Source organism: Leuciscus leuciscus, assembly GCF_965113295.1.
Source record: "Leuciscus leuciscus genome assembly, chromosome: 6".
NCBI lineage: Eukaryota > Metazoa > Chordata > Actinopteri > Cypriniformes > Leuciscidae > Leuciscus > Leuciscus leuciscus.
Genome location: NC_138730.1, coordinates 9040902 through 9062893, shown reverse-complemented (window position 1 = coordinate 9062893; position 21992 = coordinate 9040902). Strand labels below are relative to the sequence as shown.

At 37.3% G+C, this 21992-nt stretch overlaps 1 protein-coding gene and 1 long non-coding RNA gene across 4 annotated transcripts in view; one reads left to right on the top strand and one right to left on the bottom strand.

Moving 5' to 3' along the window:
- The window catches only part of foxf2a (forkhead box F2a), a 377307-nt gene that overhangs the window by 292112 nt on the left and 63203 nt on the right, over nt 1–21992 (top strand). The window lies entirely within an intron of this gene.
- LOC309501862 overlaps nt 1–21992 on the bottom strand; it is a 50995-nt gene that overhangs the window by 1448 nt on the left and 27555 nt on the right. The gene's annotated exons all lie outside the window — the stretch shown is intronic.

Sequence of the window (21992 nt, the reverse complement as noted above, 5' to 3'; positions counted from 1 at the left end):
CTATTAAGCAACTACATGTACTTACTATAGGGTTAGGGTAGGATTAGGGTTTGGTTTAGGGTTATTTGCGTGTAATTATGCATAATTTATGCTAATTTACTAATATAACTGTGTAATAATACTGTTATTACATTACAACTGTGTTATAACACTGTTATTACAGAGTAATTACATCCAGAGTGTGAATTATATCAATGTTTACACTTAATAAAGGGAGACCCAACAAAAGCATAACATTTTTAAAACAATTTAAGCAATTTCCATTGGTGTTAATTTTCGGTTTCACTTTATTTTGACGCTCCCTTTAACATTCTGTTGACTATAAGTAACGTTGCACCTACATGTCTACTAACTCTCATTAGAGTGTTAGTAGAGTATTAGTAGACTGTTAAGGGTTAGAATAAGTTGACATGTAGTTGCAAAGTTACTTAAAGTCAGTAGAATAACTGTTGGAGGACCATCAGAATAAAGTGTTATCAGATATTAAGCAGAGAGTCTACTAATACTATAATGAGAGTAAGTTGACATGTAGTTGCAAAGTTACTTATAGTCAGTAGAATGTCTGTTGAGGAGCATCAGAATAAAGTGTTATCAGATATTAAGCAGAGAGTCTACTAATACTATAATGAGAGTAAGTTGACATGTAGTTGCAAAGTTACTTATAGCCAACAGAATGTTCAAAAGGGACCATCAGAATAAATTTGGATAGCACAAAACCATTCTCAACAATTACAGCTAAAAATGACCCAGTGAAATTCCTTAATGCTTTTAATTCCTCCAGGAAGTTATTGCATGTCCTGCACACGGATTCCATCATAAATCTGACTTTATCTTCGGGCCACTTAATTATTCCATCTTTCCTGCAGTAAACACGTCTAGGCGATGACCACTGCAGAACTGGCCCCGGCGCTTTGTAGAAGCACTTGACCTCTCGTTGAGCAGACACATAAATCCCTGCTATCAGGGACGTGGGGTCGCTGGAACTTAAACATAACTTTAACATGAGCGTCAGGTGATTCATTGCTGAATTACCTCTATGCAAGGTGAGAGAGAGACAGGAGGAGAGAAATATGTGGGATGTGGGGCGAGGTAATGGGGTGTTATGAGATGAGAGCAGCGTCAGACCAGCATCTCTGGAACGACAGGAGACGTCTTCGGTGTGTATCCATCTACACATACCCTTGTGCACAGGAAAAGACGTGTGAACGGAGCCAAGGCTGTCCATAAAAAAGAGCATTAACTCTTACGGCACTATCTTCACACGGATTTGTGGAGAATGTGATGCGGGACCGCAGACAGATTTATAGAACGAGGTTGAAGATCAGAGTCTCCCATCTTCTGTTCGAATCCAAAAACAGACAGCACAGATTTACAGATATGATGTGTATTTAATGTGACTGGCAATTTAACGATCAACATTTAACATATATTATTTATTACCTACTCAGTTTAATGGACTGGTACAGCCACACATTGACTTCTAAAGCCAGTTTCCGTAACATCTCAGATACTATAAATATTCGAGATCATTTGAAAGCCATGTTATTTACATTAACAAGAAAACATTATTGAGTACATGATATTACTCAAAACATAATTCCATCATGTGTGTAGTGCACAAACACCTTGTAACGTGTAATTACCGTAAAACTATTTACAATGCCATTCGCAAAGTTTGAACATTTTCACCTCAGTCGGGCGGGAACACCCACAGACACCTCGGCGTGTGAAGAGGGGAAAATGCCTGGAATTCCCTCCCATCAGGCAATATACGAGTGCCGAACCGTCTTTAACAACTGGAAAACAAACTCTGCTTTGACCTGCTAGCCTTCATAGACAGGTGACAAAGAGCTTCACAAATGGAGCAGAGAAAACTCAAAGTATTCATCTTGTACTGGCAAACGCAGCCCCCTCCCTCTGTTCTTCGTTTGTTACGCGCTTGACGGCCTCAGGAGGATAAGATATTCCTCATCTCTCCCCACCCAGCCCTTCTGTTCGCTCCTCTCAGCGTGAGGGAGGAGAGGGGAAGAAAGACAGTGACAGAGGGAAACATATGATGTTATTGAATCCTCTATACGAGTACAGACACAGTGTGTGAGGGGTAAACTATTGCTGTTTGTCCTCTGGTTCTTAAAGCTGCATGATGTCATTAGAAACATGTTCACATATTATCCAATCAGAGAGCCTCCTCTGAGGAGTTGATGTGATGTCATATGGAAAGTTCTATAAGGTTCTTTACAGATCCAAGTTCTGGTGATTGATGTCTAGAGTCAAAACATTGATCTGACGAACATATAAGAGTCCTTTTAAGCAAGTCAAGAAATGTATACAGAAACTGATTCTTGATAATACAATCTCGTTAACTGAGTTGATTAACTGAATGTGCTCCTCCCGAACTTTGTTAATAAAACATAATTTGTAGCGTCATGTAGTCCTGGTCCGCTTAGCGTTCACCTAGGAATTTTAAACAGAACCTAAAGAGACCGAAACTAAAGGCATAGGGATATGTTCAAAACCTGATTGGTCTGCTTTTATTACGTATATATTTCGTGACGGAAGTTACTGAACATCCAAAACAATGCTGTGTTCAGGGCTAAATGTGCTCGTGTTGTATGTGCGTAGCTACATATGATGATATTCTGACTTGTGAAGAGCTTATAAAATGTGTAAAGGAGTCAAAACAGCGGCAGGAATCCCTCTATCACACACACAAATGAAGATCTGCTGTGAGGAGACCCAGTTCTGATCCTGTACCGAACTGTGATGAGCAACATCGCGACTATGACGAGAAAAAACAGGCGTGCTTGAGCCTTCTGTTCTTCCTAGTTCGTTGAAATGTCTTTGGTCCAAGTTGAGTTCATATTTCAGTCGAACCGCACCAGAGTTGTTTGGAAGCGGAGCGAGACCCATCTTGTAAGCGTCTCGGTCCGCTTGTCTGGTTCGGATGGCAGCGTTCACACTTCTTTAAATGAACCGCACTAACAGAGCAATCGCACCAGGGTTTATATTAATCCAACCAAACATGGCAAGTGTGAACACACCCTAAGAGTTTCGGGTTAGTAGAATTAAGCCCTGTTCGGGCGGTAATTGTTTCTCATGGGGTCGTAAGGCATTTTCAACATTTACAGGGGTTAGTCTGTGATTTTATTGTCGTCCGAATCCACATCTCTGAGTTTACAAGAAGAGATTACTACAAAATACACTGTTTAAATCCTCTCTGACCACTGCAGAACGCTGTAACTGTTGCACTTCACTGTAATTTGAATGCATTTTAAAGATGTACACTTGCTGGAAATGCTGGAAAGTATTTACAAGAACAACATTTCATCACAACTCCACCTCAGCGAACAAAAAGGAGAAAGAGGGGGAAAAAACATGTAAACATTTGAAATGGGCCGTTATTGTTCCAGCAATATGATACACTTTTAAAACATGTAGGCTATATACACAACATTAAAAAACACAAACCAAGCAGCTTTATTTTTACCTCATGTAAATAAGAGGCTGCATTAACTTATATCCACATTTTCAAATGACATCCTTTTAAAGGTGCTCTAAGTAACTTTTTTACCTTAACTGAACAGCTTCGGAGTCATTGGAAGGATTATATTACTTATTTCGGGTTGAATGGTGGTCGTCTCGCACCCCCCTGGTGCCCGTGAGTGGAAAATCTGCACTTGCAACTTTGAGCCGCCGCGTCAGGAAGCATCGCGTAATATCAGGTCTTGCGATGTAAACAATTGCTTTACGGCCAAAAGAAATCTGCTAAAATGCATTTCATTATTGCGCTCCCTCACACTGTTCGAACCCGAATGAAGAAGATGTTTTAAAGAATGTCCCATCTGCTTTGATGTCGTTGATCTACTAGCCTCTGGTGTCTAAGAATCGCCAACGAGTTTTTACAACAGTGTTGTCAAATATCTATTCCGAAGCTGTGGGGGGAGCTCTAGAGAGAAACCTGCGAGCAAAAAGCGAGAATACAGCAAAGAAATCCCGAAACTACCGAGCCCTGCTTTAAGATAAAATTCAAGAATATACGAACCATTTCGAATATAGCGTGCGTGCTATTTTTAAAAGGAGTTTAAATCTCCTTTATTTAATTTAACCTCAATTAAATAATAAATAGAACATTATTTTCGTACTATTAAATTACATATGAATTTATTCGTATTATTCCAAGCATATGACATTTTATTTACAGCAGACAATCATGCGACTGACCCCGTGAGCGGTGTGTTCACGGGTTTGTAGGATCACAAAACTCGATCCTCCATCGTCAATAAATCGCCATTCGAATGCATGAGTTTTATCACTGAGGAGCCATGCAAATTTATTTTTACAGATGTCCACATGAGAAACAATTACCATCCAAATAGGGCTATAGTTGACATGTAGTTGCAAAGTAACATAGTCAGTAGAATGTCTGTTGAGGAGCATCAGAATAAAGAGTTAGCAGATATTAAGCAGACAGTCTACTAATACTATAATGACTGCTAGCTGACATGTAGTTGCCTCGTTTCTAATAGTTAGTAGAATGTCTAAAGTTGGCCATCGAAATAAAGTGTAACCGAGACATCTTTCAGAAACATAAAAAAATCCTATTTATTCTCGGCTTTTGACTGGTTGTGTAAAATAAATGGCGTAATGAAGAATCTAAATACTGCCGCCAGTGAGGGGCCACATATATGTAACATGTTAACGGAGACGTTAACACAAGTATAAGAACGGGATCAAAGAACGTCCCTCTCCGACCGGGCCGCATCGGGGAGGCGTCTCTCGCTGCTCGAACCGATGATTAGTGTCCCTGTAACACTTTGAACGCTTCCAGCTCAAAGCAGAATCCAGCTGGGTCAGAGGCTTCAAACATCTTGGAAGAGCAGATGAAATATGCAGGCGTGGGTGTGTGCGGGTGGGGGGCGCTGGTTCCCGAGCCACTGAAACGCTTCTCAGAGTTTAGATGTAAGAAGATATCATATTCATTTTCCTGCCTTTAATGCGTACCCCGGGAATAAAAGACAACAAATAAAATCTGGGGGGCAGAGCACATCGCATGCCTGTCATTTTTCTCCTCGTGTTCCTCCAGGTCGCCCGTATCGTAAATAGTCCCGGGGTTCGGCCGACAGAACTCTCACCCTGAGTTTGACGCGTGATTTATTCTGCAGGAGGAATAAGATGCAGGTCACTGTCAACAAGTAAGTTGTTATTGTTGGCCGTTCACTGCACAACTCTGTCGCACTCTTTTGTCTTGATAATTTGCTAAGTTCTTGGCAGTGCTGGGCTTTTATAGTATTGTCTTCGCTCATATTTTGACGGTCTAATCTACAGAGTGTTTTGATAACAGATTTATATCCTCTGATAATCCACCGAGAGCCATCAACATCCTGACAATCAAACGTGAGTTTCATCACCATTTGGCCAAGATAGACCTCAGAGCTGCAAAGTGATATGAAGAATAAACAAGTAATGATGATGATGACAAGAAGGGTGAAAAAAAACAAACCAGTATAATTGAAACTACTCGAAATGAGTGTTTTGTCTCTTTATTAGCTTCGAGGTCATCTCTATGGTAGCGTTCTCCTAAAGGTTGACTTATAATAAATATATATTACTGTGCTCACGGCTGAGACATACTTTTGGAAAGTCTGGGCTTGGTAAGATTTTTTTATGTTTTTAAAATAAATCTCTTCTGCTCAGCAAGACTGCATTTACTGGATCAAAACCACAGTGAAAGCAGTGATATTGTAAAATATTGTTACAGTTTAAAATAACTGTTATGTATTTGAATATTAAAGTGTAATTTATTCCTGTGATCAAAGCTGAATTTTCAGCATGATTTATCCAGTCTTCAGTGTCACATGATCATTCAGAAATCAGTTGAATATGATGATTTGCTGGTCAAAAAACATTTCACTGCAAAAAAAAAAAAAAGAAAAAAAAAAAGAATTGGTCTTAGAATTTTTGTGTTGTTTTCCGGTACAAATATCTAAACATTCTTTAATCAAGATCCATTTACTTGAGAAGCAAATATTAGTCTTGTTTTCAGAAAAATGTATCAGAATTGAGTGGGTTTATGCTGAAAACAAGAACAAATATCTGCCAAATGGGAAGGGAAAATAAACGTAATTCAAATGGAAAACAAAACTGTTTCCCCTAATATTCACTAGGGCTGGGACGATACACCTATCTCCCGATTCGACACTATCACGATACTTGGTGCCGATACGATATGAATTGCGGTTCTACTAGTATTGCGATTCGATGTTGGTTTTTTTATTATAAAAAAAAAAAAAAATGTACACTAGACCATCGGCAAAAGTTGAATCATACACTTATACAAACTGTGCATGATGTATAAGATGAGTCATATTTACAAAAAGAATTCATCACATTTTTCTGACTTTTATTTCAGAAGCATCATACAATACTACATTCTCTTGAATAAATTATTCAATAACAAATACATTTTTAAAAAGTCACTTGTCGCCACCTAGTGGCAATGTAATCGATAAATGTGTTATTTTAAGCGCCAAGTTTCTATCAAAAGCTGATTTACTCTATCGCTATCGTAGACATCAGTGTTTATATTTGAACTTTAAACTTTTATCCCAGTACTTCTATGATAATTTGAACTATTGTATCACAGAAATAATGATACTATGACATTGAAAAGGCTGTTTGTGAAGCTGTTTCATGACGCATCTCTCCGGGTCAGCGCCAGCGCCAACACAGATTTGAATGTTACGATATGATTTTGTCAAAGTTTAATAGACAGACGAATTGAAGGATCGCGTGGGTGTTTGAATCGAGATCACAGTCTTTTAAAGATGAATTGTGCAGCTCTACTGTCTTACCTCTCTCTCAGTATATGAGTAGCGCGAGGGCTTTTCAGTGCGATCAGTCTCACGTCTCTTCCACACGTCCACTTGAAAGGAATATTACGTCACTCAACACTCAAAGATAACGACACATTTCATCCTGTGTTGGAACAAAAGTGGCTATTTTCTGTCAACCTCATCTTTACCGCATAAATTGCGATACCAAGGTGAATAGATTTTTTCTCCCAGCCCTAATATTCACTGATCATTTTTACGTTTTCATCATAAAAATGTTACGCACTTTGACATGCTATTTAGCAGTTTATTTCTTTAACTTTTACATATGATATCAATATCAAGTGTATATATACACACACAACATATTATATACTTACAAATATTTATGTTAGATCCAATTAATCACAATGAATTGATTTGACCGCACTAAAATAAATAAATACATTTTCAAGGTAATACCACATTTAATATGGTTTTACAGTAGTAACAGTAGCTGTACTAACCCTCTGGTGCTCTTCGGTCATTTTCGACTGAAAAATGTAATGTTTTTTGTTTTTTGTTTTTTTTACTTCATTGGTACGAAACTTGGTGAAGGTTTTGTCACTTGCTATGTGAACACACACACACAAAAAAATCATGGACATGATTCGAACAGGTTAAATGGTCCTGAAAAAAAAACGGTTTTCATCTAGTGGAAGCGTTTGGTACTGCGGCTAAACAAAATCTTACCGAAAGCACATTTTTTGAGATATCAGGCTCAAATTTGGAACTCAACTTGTTTAGATTTATAGTCCAGTCATTTTAAGCCAAAATGGGGGTCAACCTTGAACAAATTGCAACAGAAGCAAACTCAACTGAATTTGGCTGGTTTCTAAAGTACTTCTTCCTTCCTCTATGTAGTAATGCTCATGGGTAGCCTAAATGGGTTCCATTCAGACCTTAACATTAAATATTTTACTGTTATGTGTCATCAAGATTCAACAAGACATTTTCACCTGGCTAAACCCAATGTTTAAACCTGTTGTGGTATTTATGCAAATTAGCACATACGTAATTAGATTATGCAACGTTTGTCCATGTTACCGAACCATTAAAAAAAAATTGTAATACATTTTTTGTTTGTCTTGATGCAAGTAATCAACTCAGTAATTTTCATGGTGATATCTAAATGTTAAAAAAAATGTATTCCCTATTCACGTGAGAAAAAGAATGAGTAGGCGTATGAATAGGATATATTTGGGTCTTTTTTCGAAACTTTCCCCTAATGGGATTCTTCAGGGCTTTATTTTTTTTTTTGCTTACTCAGGACATATTGAGGATACAAAATCAGTTGAGTTTGCTTCTGTTGCAATTTGTTCAACCTTTTTTCATAAAATGACTGGACTGGAGTTTTAGAGTAAAACATGTTTTGAAAATTTGAAAATAGCTTTTTTGTGCATTTTTCATAACAATAAACGTAAAAATCTGTAACTTTTTTTAAGTTCACAAAAAAAAAAAAAACTTTTTTCACTTCAGCAATAATCTGCCAAGTGTCGTCTTTGAAAAGAGATCAAACTTAAGTATGTGCTTTAAAGCATTCAAGATTTACGACAGTTTAAGTTGGAAATTAAATTTTCAGGTCTATGCTAAAAAAAAAGTGAATAAATGGATTATAAATACAGCGTAAATATAATGTAGTACCATAAAACCCCCTAAAAATACACAGTATTAAGTAAAAAACAATATCAAACTAAAATATAGTACATTCGTTTAATTGAAATTGAAAAAGAAAAGGGATATACATACATATATTATATATTTACAAAGCTTCACCTGTCATTTTAAGGTAATTCCATGTGTATTATGGTTTCACAGTAGTAACAGTAGCTGTATTAACCATGGTGTTTTGCTGAAACTATGGTTACTATGGTAAATTTGTACGGTAAGGGTCACGTGTCAGATGAAATGGTCCCTAGTGGCCCCCTGCTAATCGTCAGATAGTCATGGTGTGGTGCAGTGGTCCGTGAAGAGCCCGTGTGAAGAGCCCGTGTGAAGAGCCCGTGTGAAGAGCCCGTGTGCCGGCCGGTGACAGCGCTGAAGGCCCTGCTGACAGCCCAAAGCTCTTCTGTCAGTGAACATTGCTCCATTGTGCTCTCGCTCTCTCTCGTCCTGGCGCTCGGCCAGCGCTAGGTTAAAGTCTTCAAGCTTTCATCTGTCAGAGGCCCGTGGTGGTTTCCCATCAGCCAGCCCATCAATATCAATGCTTAAATGAGCTATCACTGAGCCCTAGCTACGAGCAAAGCCTCAGTGATGGGCTTTAGCTGTAAGGAAGACTGAGTTAAAATGTTCAAATTAAACTTGACTGTCATTGCCTGTGTGTGTGTGTGTTTTCTTTACTCTTAGGTTCAGTTATCTAAAAATTACAATTGTGGCAGATTTGTGATTTCAGGTTTGAGTTGTGGCCAAAAGTGATGTCCGGAAGGGATATTTGCTTTTTAATGACCCAAAAAAATGTATTTACTGTATTTTTAATTAGAGTCCCCCTGTAGTCAATAATTGTATCCCTTATAACTCAGCTTTGATCACCAAAATGACATATATAAATGTTTTTTTCCTTAAAAACAAATTTATTCATGTCTTAAAATATCTTGAATGTAACCCGACACCCTTGCCTCATTTAGTACACGCGGTTCTATGAATATGCAAATGAGCCCCGCCTCCACTCACTCACTCAGCTCAGAGAGCCACTCGTTGACGATCACACGTTGATCTGATTGGTTACAAGGTAGTTTGTGATGTCAGAAACACCAGCGATTTCAAAGCGTGTTTTTGAGACTGTCTTTGGTTCACTGCAGTTTTAAGGAGAAAATACTCAGCAATGGAGTCGACTTATGAATTTACACATGGTTTGTCTTAAAGCACATTAAAAACACCACATAGACACATAAACAACATTAAAAGCTTGATTTTCACCACAGGGGGACTTTAAATCATGAAAATATGAGGGAAATATTACATTACAACATATAACAACATTAAACTTGGTTAAGATATTTATCTGACAAAATTATTTGGCAAACTACAGCTATAGGTTTTATTTTACTGTGAAAAAGTACAGAGGAAAAAGCATACATTGACTACAACATAATTAATTATTAATATTTAGCTAGTTCTCTCTTGTTCATTATTTCTTTGTTTGAAAGCCTTGCCAAAAATGATGTTGCAATATGGTTACAAAATCTTTAACATATTTTTAAAAAAATCTGAATAAAGGGTGAAGATGTCAAGTGTATTTGTAGCTCTTGAGATCTTTTAAAATATTCATCATAGACACTAGAGTTCGTCCAATTCAAGATTCTGGATATTTGCACTGATGCCAGTCTCTCGCAGAGTCGTCAATATAATAATATACTCATATACAATAAATATTAACATTTATTATGAAATTTCCTAAATGTAATCTTTACTTCACTGAAATCCTTAAAAAAAATTCTGAACTATTTGAACAAAAAATATTAAATGTATATGTTTTATATATTTCAATGTAATCAATTGTAAATGATTATATTATAAAGAACCATTCTAATCCTCTATTATTTATAATAAAAAAGGTATTTTCAGGAGATAGGTTGATCAGTTTGTCTTACAACATCTGGATTTTTGGAGACTCTTTTAATCCTTTTCTAGAGGATAATCTGACTTGGCTCGGCCGAACCGTTTGAATAATGCTGAATAAAGCCTGACTTATGTGGAATTTCTTTATTAAAATCTCCATTGGTTTGTGTACAGAGAGTGCTGGCTTGTCCGTGGGGAAACACATTGTGCAATTGAAAGCAGCTGAGAGAAGTGGGAAGCTTTTGAGAAGCTAAAACAAACAAATTGCTCTGGTTCTTTACAATTATGTAACCATTTCTGTGGCAGCAAAAGAGGCAACGAAGGTTTAAAAGACGGGGAGGCTGTGGAGGTCAAGTTCTGGCAGAGTCTCTCTCTCTCTCTCTCTCTCTCTCTCTCTCTCCGGGAAGGAGGCCAAATCCTGTCAGTTCTGGAGGTCTGAAGCCAAGACGACACGGCGAGAAGACAAAAGTGAAATGTTGGACTACATTCCTCCTTACAGGAGACCTTCTGATATCCAGATGTTGAAAGGAGCGTTTTAGTCCGAGCATGTGTGTTTCTTTCTCTCCGTTCCTCATTCCTTACCTCTCTCTGACACTTCTGTACTCGCTCCAAGATCTCCGTCAAATGTTCTCTGCTAGAACTGTGCTTCTCTCTTTTAGCCGTTTGGTTACGAGAACATGGTCAGATTTGTGGCTTTGTGTCTCTAAGCCTCGACAGGACCGTCAAAATGTATTTAAATAAAGTAATTGTTTTAAGACAATGGTTTACTGTTCAATGCATTTGAAATTCTATGTTTTTGTGCCAACATTTCAACAACAAATTCCCAAATCTTCTTCATTCAAACAAGACCACAACACTGTCGACATGTGAAGTGGTGTGTCATAAAACCAATTTAAACAGCATTATGTACGTTACTTTATAATTTGATGAGTAATTAAGTAATAATCAAGTTTTATTTATGCTCACAGAGGCTGCGTTTATGCTTTAGGCTACACTAAATATTGTGAAATATTATTACAATTTAAAATAGCTGTTTTCTATGTGAATATATTGTTTGCTGCTTAAAGTTTTGTGAAAACCATCCTTTTTCGGGATTATTTTGTGAATACAATTTCAAAAGAACAGGATTTATTTTAAATAGAAAACTTTTGTAACAATATAAACGTTTTAACTGTCACTTTTGGTAAATTCAATGCGTCTTTGCTAACTAAATGTATTAATTAAAAAGTAAAATTAGCCCAAACTTATTAATAATAGTGTGTCACGGTTTCCACGGTTTTAAGCTGTTCTGTTTTCAACATTAACAATAATCATAAATGTTTCTTGAGCATCAATTCATCATATTAGACAGATTTCTGAAAGATCATGTGACACTGAAGACTGGAGTAATGATGTTGAAAACTCAGCTTTGATCACAGGAATAAAAACAGCTATTTCAAATTGTAATAATATTTCACAATATTACTGTTTTTAATGTATATGTGATCAAGTAATGCAGCCTTGGTGAGCAGAAGAGACTGTTTAAGAAACTAGAAAAAAAAAAAAAATCTGATAAAAATCAGAAAGCAGCAAAAATCTTATATATATATATATATATATATATTTTTTTTTTTTTTAAGATAAAAGATAAACAGGGTCATTTGGTAGTTTGAATATTCTCTTCTGTAAGAAACTCACTGTTAGAAATGACAACCAATACTAAAATATAACACAAACTTTTCATGAATACTAAACCTAATGGTTACACTTTATTTCAATGGTCCATTTTAGACTAACCATAAACAACTACATGTCAACTAACTCTCAGTAGAGTATTAGTAGACTGGTAGGGTTGGGGTTAGTAGAATAAGTTGACATGTAGTTTCAAAGTTACTTATAGTTAGTAGAATGTCTGTTGAGGAGCATCAGAATAAAGAGTTAGCAGATATTAAGCAGAGAGTCTACTAATACTATAATGAGAGTTAGTTGACATGTAGTTGCAAAGTTACTTATAGTTAGTAGAATGTCTAAAGTGGACCATTGAAATAAAGTGTAACCTAACTAATTAGTAATCATAAGTCTCTGTACATGTTGTTCAAGTGAACACATACAATAGCAACATATGGACAGCTTTTAAAGAATAAACCCTTTTACTTTTCACAACTTTATCTTAATACAACTGGTGTATAAGCCCCTATGTAAACTTAAAATGTACAGTATGTGTTACGAATATCAAAGAGATCCCTTTGACATGTTTTCAGTATTACTTCATTGATTCATCAACTTTGATTTCAGGCCACAAAACCCCTGATTGGACTACTCATGTCCTGTGGTTATCGTGTGTACATGTCTGCCACCTGTAATACGCTGTCCTGTTTGCAGAGATGAAAGTGTCGGATGTGCTAACCGTGTAATCGGAGGAAGCTCTGTTTCTTCCCCGGGGTCTTTCTGCCCATAACACATGACTATTACAGGACAGCTATTGTGTGCGGGTGTACATACACGCACACACACACACACACGTACAAACGCTCGCTGATGGCAGCTGTCTAACAAACCCACCCCGTTCTCTGTGTGAATTCACGCACCGAAACCAGCATCATCTTGAAAACCTTTCATGGACTCTAAAAATACTCCAAATAATCTTTTCACAAATAAACATTCCTTAAAATAAGGAAAGGAATGGGGCTTTTAAGGCTCAGAATAGCTGTGGCTCTTGCCCTGTCTCTTTCATGTCTGAGGAAGCCAGGAACAATCTCATTGTTACATTGTTACATTTCCTTTTCTCCAAGTGAAACCTCAGTAGTTTTCAATATAAGGTCACAAGCAGGACCATTCAACATAATCCGAGATCTTTGTGCCACACGGTCCATTATAAACTGAACGACCACACCTCAAGGGGAGTCCGTAACCTATTATCACACATCTACAGACAGGGAGCTTTATTGAGTTGTGAACAATGCATCTGTATGTTCATGTATTTTGTCAAATGTAAAAGTGAGCTGTCCTAATGGAGTAAAGGCAAGGTCTATGTCTCAGTGCCGGTTTACACGTGGTCACTTCATGCGTTTCCTTTTCCCTGAACAGATAGCTATCCGATCATTTAAATCTGATCACTCAACCCACTTCAGGAGACGCATTCCAGACGATACTGGACAAATGCATCTGGTGGTTGAAACCACGTATGTAAATTTGACTCCTCCTATAATGCTAAAAAATAAATGTGTGAGAGCATGTTATAGGCTAGCCTATATGAAATATCATAGCCAGATATGACAGCACTACTGTAACACACATCGCTGCGTGTTGAGTGAGTGTCTCTACAGTAAGCCGACACGCAAACTGTCCCGAAGGAACCTGAAAATAAGTCGAATGAATTAAACCCACAATGATTTCTGCAGTCAGTAAAGTTTGCCAGTACATCATCTGTGCATCAGCACTCTTTTAGCTAAAATTGTATTTTTTTTTCTTTGAAAAGTGTTATTTGCTGTTACACTATTTTCCAATACACTGTTGAAAAAGTAAAAAAAATAAAAAATAATTATATACAGTATAAACCAATCTAACTAAAAATTGTTAGATACTACACCTAAAAACTACTTTGTACCTTAAAATATACTGATACCTACACTGTAAAAAGTGGCAACCAGCAATTGTTACATTTAAAAGCAATTGCTACCTGATATTACCCTTAAATTTAGTTTAGAATTTTTTTATGCACATGTTTTAGGCTACCCTTGTTTTCCCCCAGTGTACACTGACTTATATAGACAGTAATACAGGCTGGCACTTACAACTAATAAAACAACAATAGAACAAACCCAATTTATATGAAACAATCAAATAGTCACAAAACGAAGGTTTAATGTAATTAAACACCGGACAGCAGAACAGGTAACAACACACACTAAACGTAACAGAGATCTGAACATGACTGACTGAACAGACGGAACCTAAATACAAACACAGATGACACTGGTTAACGGAACACAGGTGATACAGATGATGATGAGTAACTAAACACAGGTGAACTTAATGACAATAACCATAGAAATGAAGGAGTGGCGGGAAAAGAACAAAGGAAAACAGGAACCAATCAAAACACAAACTTAAAGTCCAAACAAGCACTGACACGTGACACAAATAGGGACTAATGGGAGAATTTATTTTTATTTTTTTGTATAGTCTCTGAATTAATATGATATCATACAATATTCATGCACAATAATTGTAACATAATTTGAATAAGTTTGTTACAGTGTAATTATACATTAAGTAATATTAATTAACAATATGTATTTACTTTAGGGTTAGGTTTAGAGTCAGCTGCATGTAATTATGCATAATTTACTGTTATCACTACAGTAAGTACATGTGTAACAAGTACACGTGTAACAGGGACACTGTAAAATAAAGTGGGTTACACTTCATTTTAAGGTGTTGTTACAGTGTAATTATATATTTAAGTACTGAGTAATTTTAAGCAACTACATGAACTATAGTGTTAAGGTAGGATTAGGGTTTGGTTGAGGGTTATTTGCATGTAATTATGCATAATTTACTGTTATTACTATGGTAAGTACATGTTACATATGTAACAAGGACACTGTAAAATAAAGTATTACCATAAAGTGTTACTAAGAATGTGTGAAATGTTTAAAATAGTTTGAGATGGAGCTTTACGGGACGTGTCAACTTTCCAAAAATGTCTTCACGTCAACTAAAACAAATTAGATAATTGTTATATTTTAAAGATCTTTATTAAAATTTGACATTACAATTATTATAGTTGTCACAACAGTGTATGATCTCCTCAAAAAAAAAAAAAGAAAAAGATTAATGAATGTGAGGATAAATTATAAATTATGTTTCAATCATGTTTATTCCATGCTATAAAGATTTTCAGTCATTTAGTCTGTCCATTTTCATTTTAACTGAATATGAATGTTACTCTGAGTTTCAGCCAGTGTAAAACGGTCTCAGTGCATTAAAAGTGTGGGCGTTATTAGAAAAGAACTGCAACCCTGAAAAACAAACATCAAGCCACAGCAGGATTCATCGAGCTCTGCAAGAGTTCACGACTCAGAAGAGAGATAGACGGAGAGAGAAGGTGTGAGCAAGCAAAACTAGCAAAATATCAGAACAACAGGGAATTAAAGATAATGTGATTTGTGGATAAGGGAGTCTAAGAGAGAGAGAGAGAGGTTTAACACTATAGACTAAAAGAGCCAAAGAAAGTCCCATATGAATTCGGTGGATGTGAAGTGACATCCCAGCAAGCCCAGCAGTCACACTGAGAACTGACCCAGCACACCCAGGTCACAAAGATCTTCCCTCTCGAGACACAACCCCACCTAACACTGAGAAAAACACACATAGCATGGAGAAGCTGGGGAATTATAGATACAGCCCTTAGTGAAAAGAAGCACTTTAATATACGAGCACTTATTATAAAATTATGTGTCACACCAACTGCAACAATGAGCAATTAAAGACATTTTAAAGATGATTTTAGGCAAAATGGGTGAAAAAAAATCATATATAAAGTCACTAATAATATGATTTAATGGTCTGTCACTTTTGACCAATAGGTGGCGCAGTTACGAAATATATGTGGTGTGGTCAGAGTAAGGTGACAATGACACATTCAAAGTTTGCTGTCAATAAGTCAAGGCATTTCAGAGATAATGCCTGAATAGTCATTTTGGCATCACACTTCAACTTTGCTGCTGCGGTATATGAAAACGCTTTCATCTATCAATACAACATCCACAACTTTTAGTCGGCACAGTCAGGAGATGATACAATTCGATTTAGGTGAAAATCGGACAAACGGTCTAGGAGGAGTTTGAATAAGTAGGTTTTGAATGAAAATCAAGATGGCGGACAGGAAGTTTGGCCAAATATGGCAAACTTGGTATCTATGTTCTCGGCCTGACCCAAGATATTAAGACCAGTTTTATTACAATAGGCACATTTATTGTTTTTTGTTTTGAAACATTTTTACCACAAGGTGGTGCTGCACCTGAAAATTTTGAGTACCTTCAAGGCATGGTGCCGATACGCTTAAGCGTTCATAAAGTATAGTATTTTATATCACAATACTGTATTGAAGTCAATGGCAATTTCATGTTTTGTTCTATTATAGCGCCAACAAGAGGCACAATCCCACCATTTTTTTATTTGTCCTCAGAGTGAGCCCATACATATGTGTGTCAAATTTTGTGAAAATTTCTCATTTCGTTTTGGAGTTATAGACATTTATTTGTATAAATACATAAAAAATGTACCCACACCTGACTTTGTTTGCATTTTCTTGCCACTTACTATTAATATTTGTACATTTGGGCATTGGCATTAGGCCATCGACCTATATTTCCAAACTTCCTACGGTGGTTTCGTCTCGATCAGTCTAACGGTTTCGAAGATATTGGCAAAGGTTTTTTATGCACTAAATCACAACGCTTACACAAACCGTAAGGCAAAACCTAGCATGTTTGGTATCGTTGGACTCAGCAAGGATTCAGGAATCTAAGAAGATGACTCCCGTGACAATAAGTCAACACCCAGAGTTATAAGCATTTGAGATTTAATTTTACCACTAGGTGGCGCTGGTTCAAAACTTCTCATGCTCCTTCAGGGCATCGTACTGATGACCCTTACTGAGTTTCGAAACGATACATTTATAAAATACAGCAACTTAGTAGAAAATTCTAAATGGCTGACGGCCAAGATGGCCGATATGGGAAACTTGGATATCATTCGACTCGGCATGATGCCCCAAATCTTTAGAGATCACTTTTATGATTTTTGGACACACCGGTCACAAGTTATAAGCAAAAATAGCCATTTTTCGTATATCCGGACCATTCAGCTGCACTGAAACACAGCATATTGCCTCGGGTCATGCTTATGATGAAATGTTCCAAGTTTGGTCTGAATGTGATAAAGCGTTGCGGAGATACAGCCTTAAGTCTGTTTTCGCAAGCGCTACGTAACACTAGCTTGGGCGGGATTCGAGAACGGTTTGACGAATCAACTTGACTTCCACAACTTTTTGTTGGCGTGGTCTGAAGATGATCTGGTTAAATTTTCGTGAAAATCAGAGAAACCGTCTAAGACGAGTTCGAAAAAAGTAGGTTTAAAAAAAAAAAATCTAAATTTTGTTTCTAGCCCGTATTAGCATAAACATGAGTGAAACTTTGAAGAGTTGGTGGTGCTAGAGGGATTGAGTTAGAGACTCCAAATTTGCTATGGTGACAGTTCAGACTATCTTCTATCTGTGTGCCAAATTTCATAACTTTCCCGCAAGCGGTTCTATGGGCTGCCATAGACTTCCATGGCAGAAGAAGAAGAAGAAGATTCTTCTAAATGTTTTCAGAGACTTAATTGCATGTTAGTTACAATACATAAATAAATAAATACATAAATAGTTTTGTTATAGTTTCAATTTATATTAAAGTCCCCCTGTAGTCAATAATTCTATCCTTTAAAACTCATCTTTGATCACCAAAATTACATATTTAAAAGTTTTTTTCCTTGGAAAACAATGTCTTCATGCCTTTAAATATCTTGAATGTAACACCCTTGCCTCATTTAGTATACGGGGTTCTATGAAAATGCAAATGAGCCCCGCCTCCACTCACTCACTCAGCTCAGAGATCCACTCGTTGACGATCACACGTTGATCTGATTGGTTACAAGTTAGTTTGTGACGTCAGAAACACCAGCGATTTCAAACCGTGTTTTTGAGACTGTCTTTGGTTCACTGCAGTTTTAAAGAGAAAATACTCAGCAATGGTGTTGACATGAATTTACACATGGTTTGTCTTATAGCATATTAAAAACACCACAAACTTGATTTTCACCACAGGGAGACTTTAAATAAAGTTAGTTAAACCGAAGAGTGCTTCTTTTGAGCCACTTAAGTTGAGCTTAAGTACATATTTACATGTAATGTCATAATTAGCCTAATTCTATTGTCTTTGACATAATGGTTAAAGTGCTGAATCTGCTGAAAAACATTTATTGTAAACTAAAATATATTAATTTTAAATGTAATATTGAATAACACACTACTTCAAATTCTAATCAAGTGCTTGTGCTTTAGTATGTTAGGCAACACATCTAAATAAGTGTACTTCTTTAAAGTATGACAAAAGATTGTTAAAACATTTACATTAAAGTAAAACTTTTAATTAGAAATTTTTTACAAAGTGCCCTTTAAAAAAAAAAGTTTTTAAGAAACATACTCAAACTCATGAATGAGTATTTTAAGTACACTTAAGTGGTCTTTTATTTTGTTAATATTATATATTTTATATAATACAGTCCTGCCCTAAACTTCCACCATTGGTTGTTGTTGACATGTTGGAGCACTCAAATAAACAGAGTGATGCTGGATGTTGGACTCTAGATTCAGTTCACCAGCTCGAGATGTGGGCAGACAAAAACGGCATTTTTCATGGACAAAGGAAAGGTACTCCTCTCAGAAAACGCACAAATAAAGATACTTTTAGATGTCTAATCGCTATATGGAGCATTGGGATTGCTAGACAAGGGCTTAATGAACCAATTTTTGTGAAAACCTCAAAATCGACCAAAATTGACATTGTTTAGTTGTTTTGCCTGTAGCTTCGAATTAGCCTGTGTGCATTCCGACTCATTTTACCCGCACAGGTCACATAAATTGAACTTCTGTTACATTTGTTCAATTTCTCAGTCATGACTGTGTGCCTGTACCATGCCAACTTTGCTCCCACATACAAACCTGTTTTATTGTTTCACACATACAAAAATATACTGCTCTTCAGCCCTCTTCACGACCAAAGTGTCAGGGACATTTCCTGCTCAAGACACCTCCAATCCCAGCACACATCATGTCATCAATCGCCCCTCACCCTTCGCTCCACACACACAACACACACTCCACACCCTGCGCTCTTCCTGCTGTCCAGCTGCCGGCTCCACAGCCCGGGTCCAGGTTGGTCCTCCATTTGGTGGTAATCAGGTGGAGAGCAGGAGTCCCACATCCTGTTCACTCCTCCTGATTAACAGCAGTGAACTCCCACAAATTTGCCAAATTCCTTCAGCTGTCAAGTCCTCCACCCCAGACGGTTGACCGGAGGCTTGATGAATGCACTTGTGTTCTGTGAGTGCCAGACCCAGACCTCCTCTTCTTTGTGTTACCTGATCTTGGAAGGGAAGGAGAAATCAAGCAGAAATGTGGTAAAGAAAGGGCGAACCGGCAGGGAAAGTAACAGCATCCAGGCCACATCACTCTCTCAACATTTCTGATTTATGACATTCCAGGCTCTATTTATATTCATGAGCAGGCATGGCAGCGGACTAGCTCTCATTCCACAGCTTCAAGTTCCCTTGCCGTACTTCCAGGAATCCCTGCCATTCCCGTGCAGCGTTACTGTTTATCCTGATCAAGGATAGGGCCCACACATAGACTCATTCTATAACAGGTATTGAGCTAATAGACTACCAAAAAGCTAGTACACTCTAAAAAATATTGGGTTCTTTTTTGGGGGTTCTTTTTTTTCAGTGTTTGGCTAGTTTTTGTGTTACCCAGCTCCTGGGTTAGACATAACAACCCAGGGGTTGAGTTATTTATCATGATCTCTTCAGGAGAGAGCAGTTCTCAGCTCAGTCAAACTGGTGCAAGTCTTCGGTAAAATACAGGTTTCTATAAATTCGTTTTCTGCAAAGCAACATACAGGGGGTCACCTAAACGAGTGTCACATCTGTCTTATTTTCGCGTGATGGAAACGCATGATGCCTTGCATAAAATTGTATATAAAATATGTTCTCAGAACTGTCCACTGTTTGTTTATGGAGCCAGTCGCCACATATTTCGGTTACGAGTGAAACGCAGGGTGGCGGTCTGAAGTTAGAAGTTCCCCCGATGAACACGACACAAGCTCCGGCTCGAGATCCAACGCTGTTACGGTGGAGACGAGACAACAGAGACTGGTCCATTAGACTTCAATTACTTCTAAATGTTACATTTTTTACTTCTAATATTTGTTAAATGATCTTAAATGTAGGCAATATGTATTAAAACAATAAAGATATGCTATACTGTAAAATATGATAGAAATCAAATCAGCAAACCAGTTGAAGTTAATCTGTAATTATTCATTAATGTATGAAGTAAAATTATGCTGGGTTAAATAAAAAACCAAAATTTGCTGGGTAAAATTAACCCAACATGTGTTCTGCCCTATATTTACCCAACCCTTAGGTTGATTTAACCCAGTCTTTTTTAGAATGTAGTCCTCCTCTTAGGCAAAACACAACAAAATCAACTCTACTTCAGCCAATTTCAATGTCGCTGTTGTGTTTAACTCCAGTAAAACTGAATAAAAGTAGAAGACTCCCAGTTAAACATTGGGCCTGTCCCAATACCTACACTTGCAATCTTGGCCACGTGAGAAAGCATGCTTGCAACATGAAGTAAGAGCACAAAACTGTCTCAGGTCTGATAAATGTCAAAGCTCAGTGCCCTTTATGCCCAGTACACATTGTATGATTTTAGTCTGTCCCAGACAAAAGATGACCAAACGTGGTGATTTCTGTGGTCGTGGCTCCTAAACGCTGGTCCTACATCCTAGTGTTTTGAGACCAAAGATAGCCTTCGACAGTGTTATAAATTTAGCATGATCATCTCACAGTGTGTTTGCTGCTACGACCAACATCTACTGACTAGCCAATAAAAATGCAGCATGAAATGACGGTTTGATACTGTAAATGCGACATGGTGCTAAAACTTAAAAAATATTTACCTCAAGCTCCATTTGCAAAATTGTCATGCCAAGTTGTCCTCTTTTCCCTAACCATGACCATATTCTCCTCTTTCGCTTCCTCCTCTTTTTTCCAGCGCACATAAAAATCACAATTGCCAAAGTGTGATTCATCTTGCTCTATTTGTTTACCACTAGCACATGCTGATGATGCTTTATTCTTCTGTATTAACTTGTGTCATAGCCTACGATTCAATCGGTGTCATCATCATACAGTCTACATACATTTCGTACCCAAGTTTATTAGATCCATGTTGCACAGTGAGAATTGCAATGATCTTACATGGTTGCCGAAATCACAGTTTGTGACAGGCATAATGCCCACTAAATCCACACTATCTCTAATACTGCATCGGTGCAGTTTTTGAGGCTAAGCGTATCCCATCATTCATCATGTTCAGGAACTCAAGTGGCCTGAAATTGCAAGATGTCAAGAAAATATTTCCAAGTGTAATTTAAATGACTTAGACATGACATATAAGTGGAAGTGGCCAGTGGAAGCCCTTCTACGATGGTGCAGGACGTCATCATAGAGCGGAGCCATGTGGAGTTACAGGGACATTCACCCCAGAGGAATCTGTGGCTGAGTGACTCGCTCAAGGACACAGTGGTGACGGTTTATGGATCATGACGATCATGACGGTTTCAAACCTGCAACCTTAGCCTGGACGTTTAGCCACAAGTCTCCACCAACCCCATTGAACTAGATCCTGGCAGATGCTGAAGCTCAATTGAACAGTGTTGATCAAGTCATATCAAGTTATAGAGAGTTTCA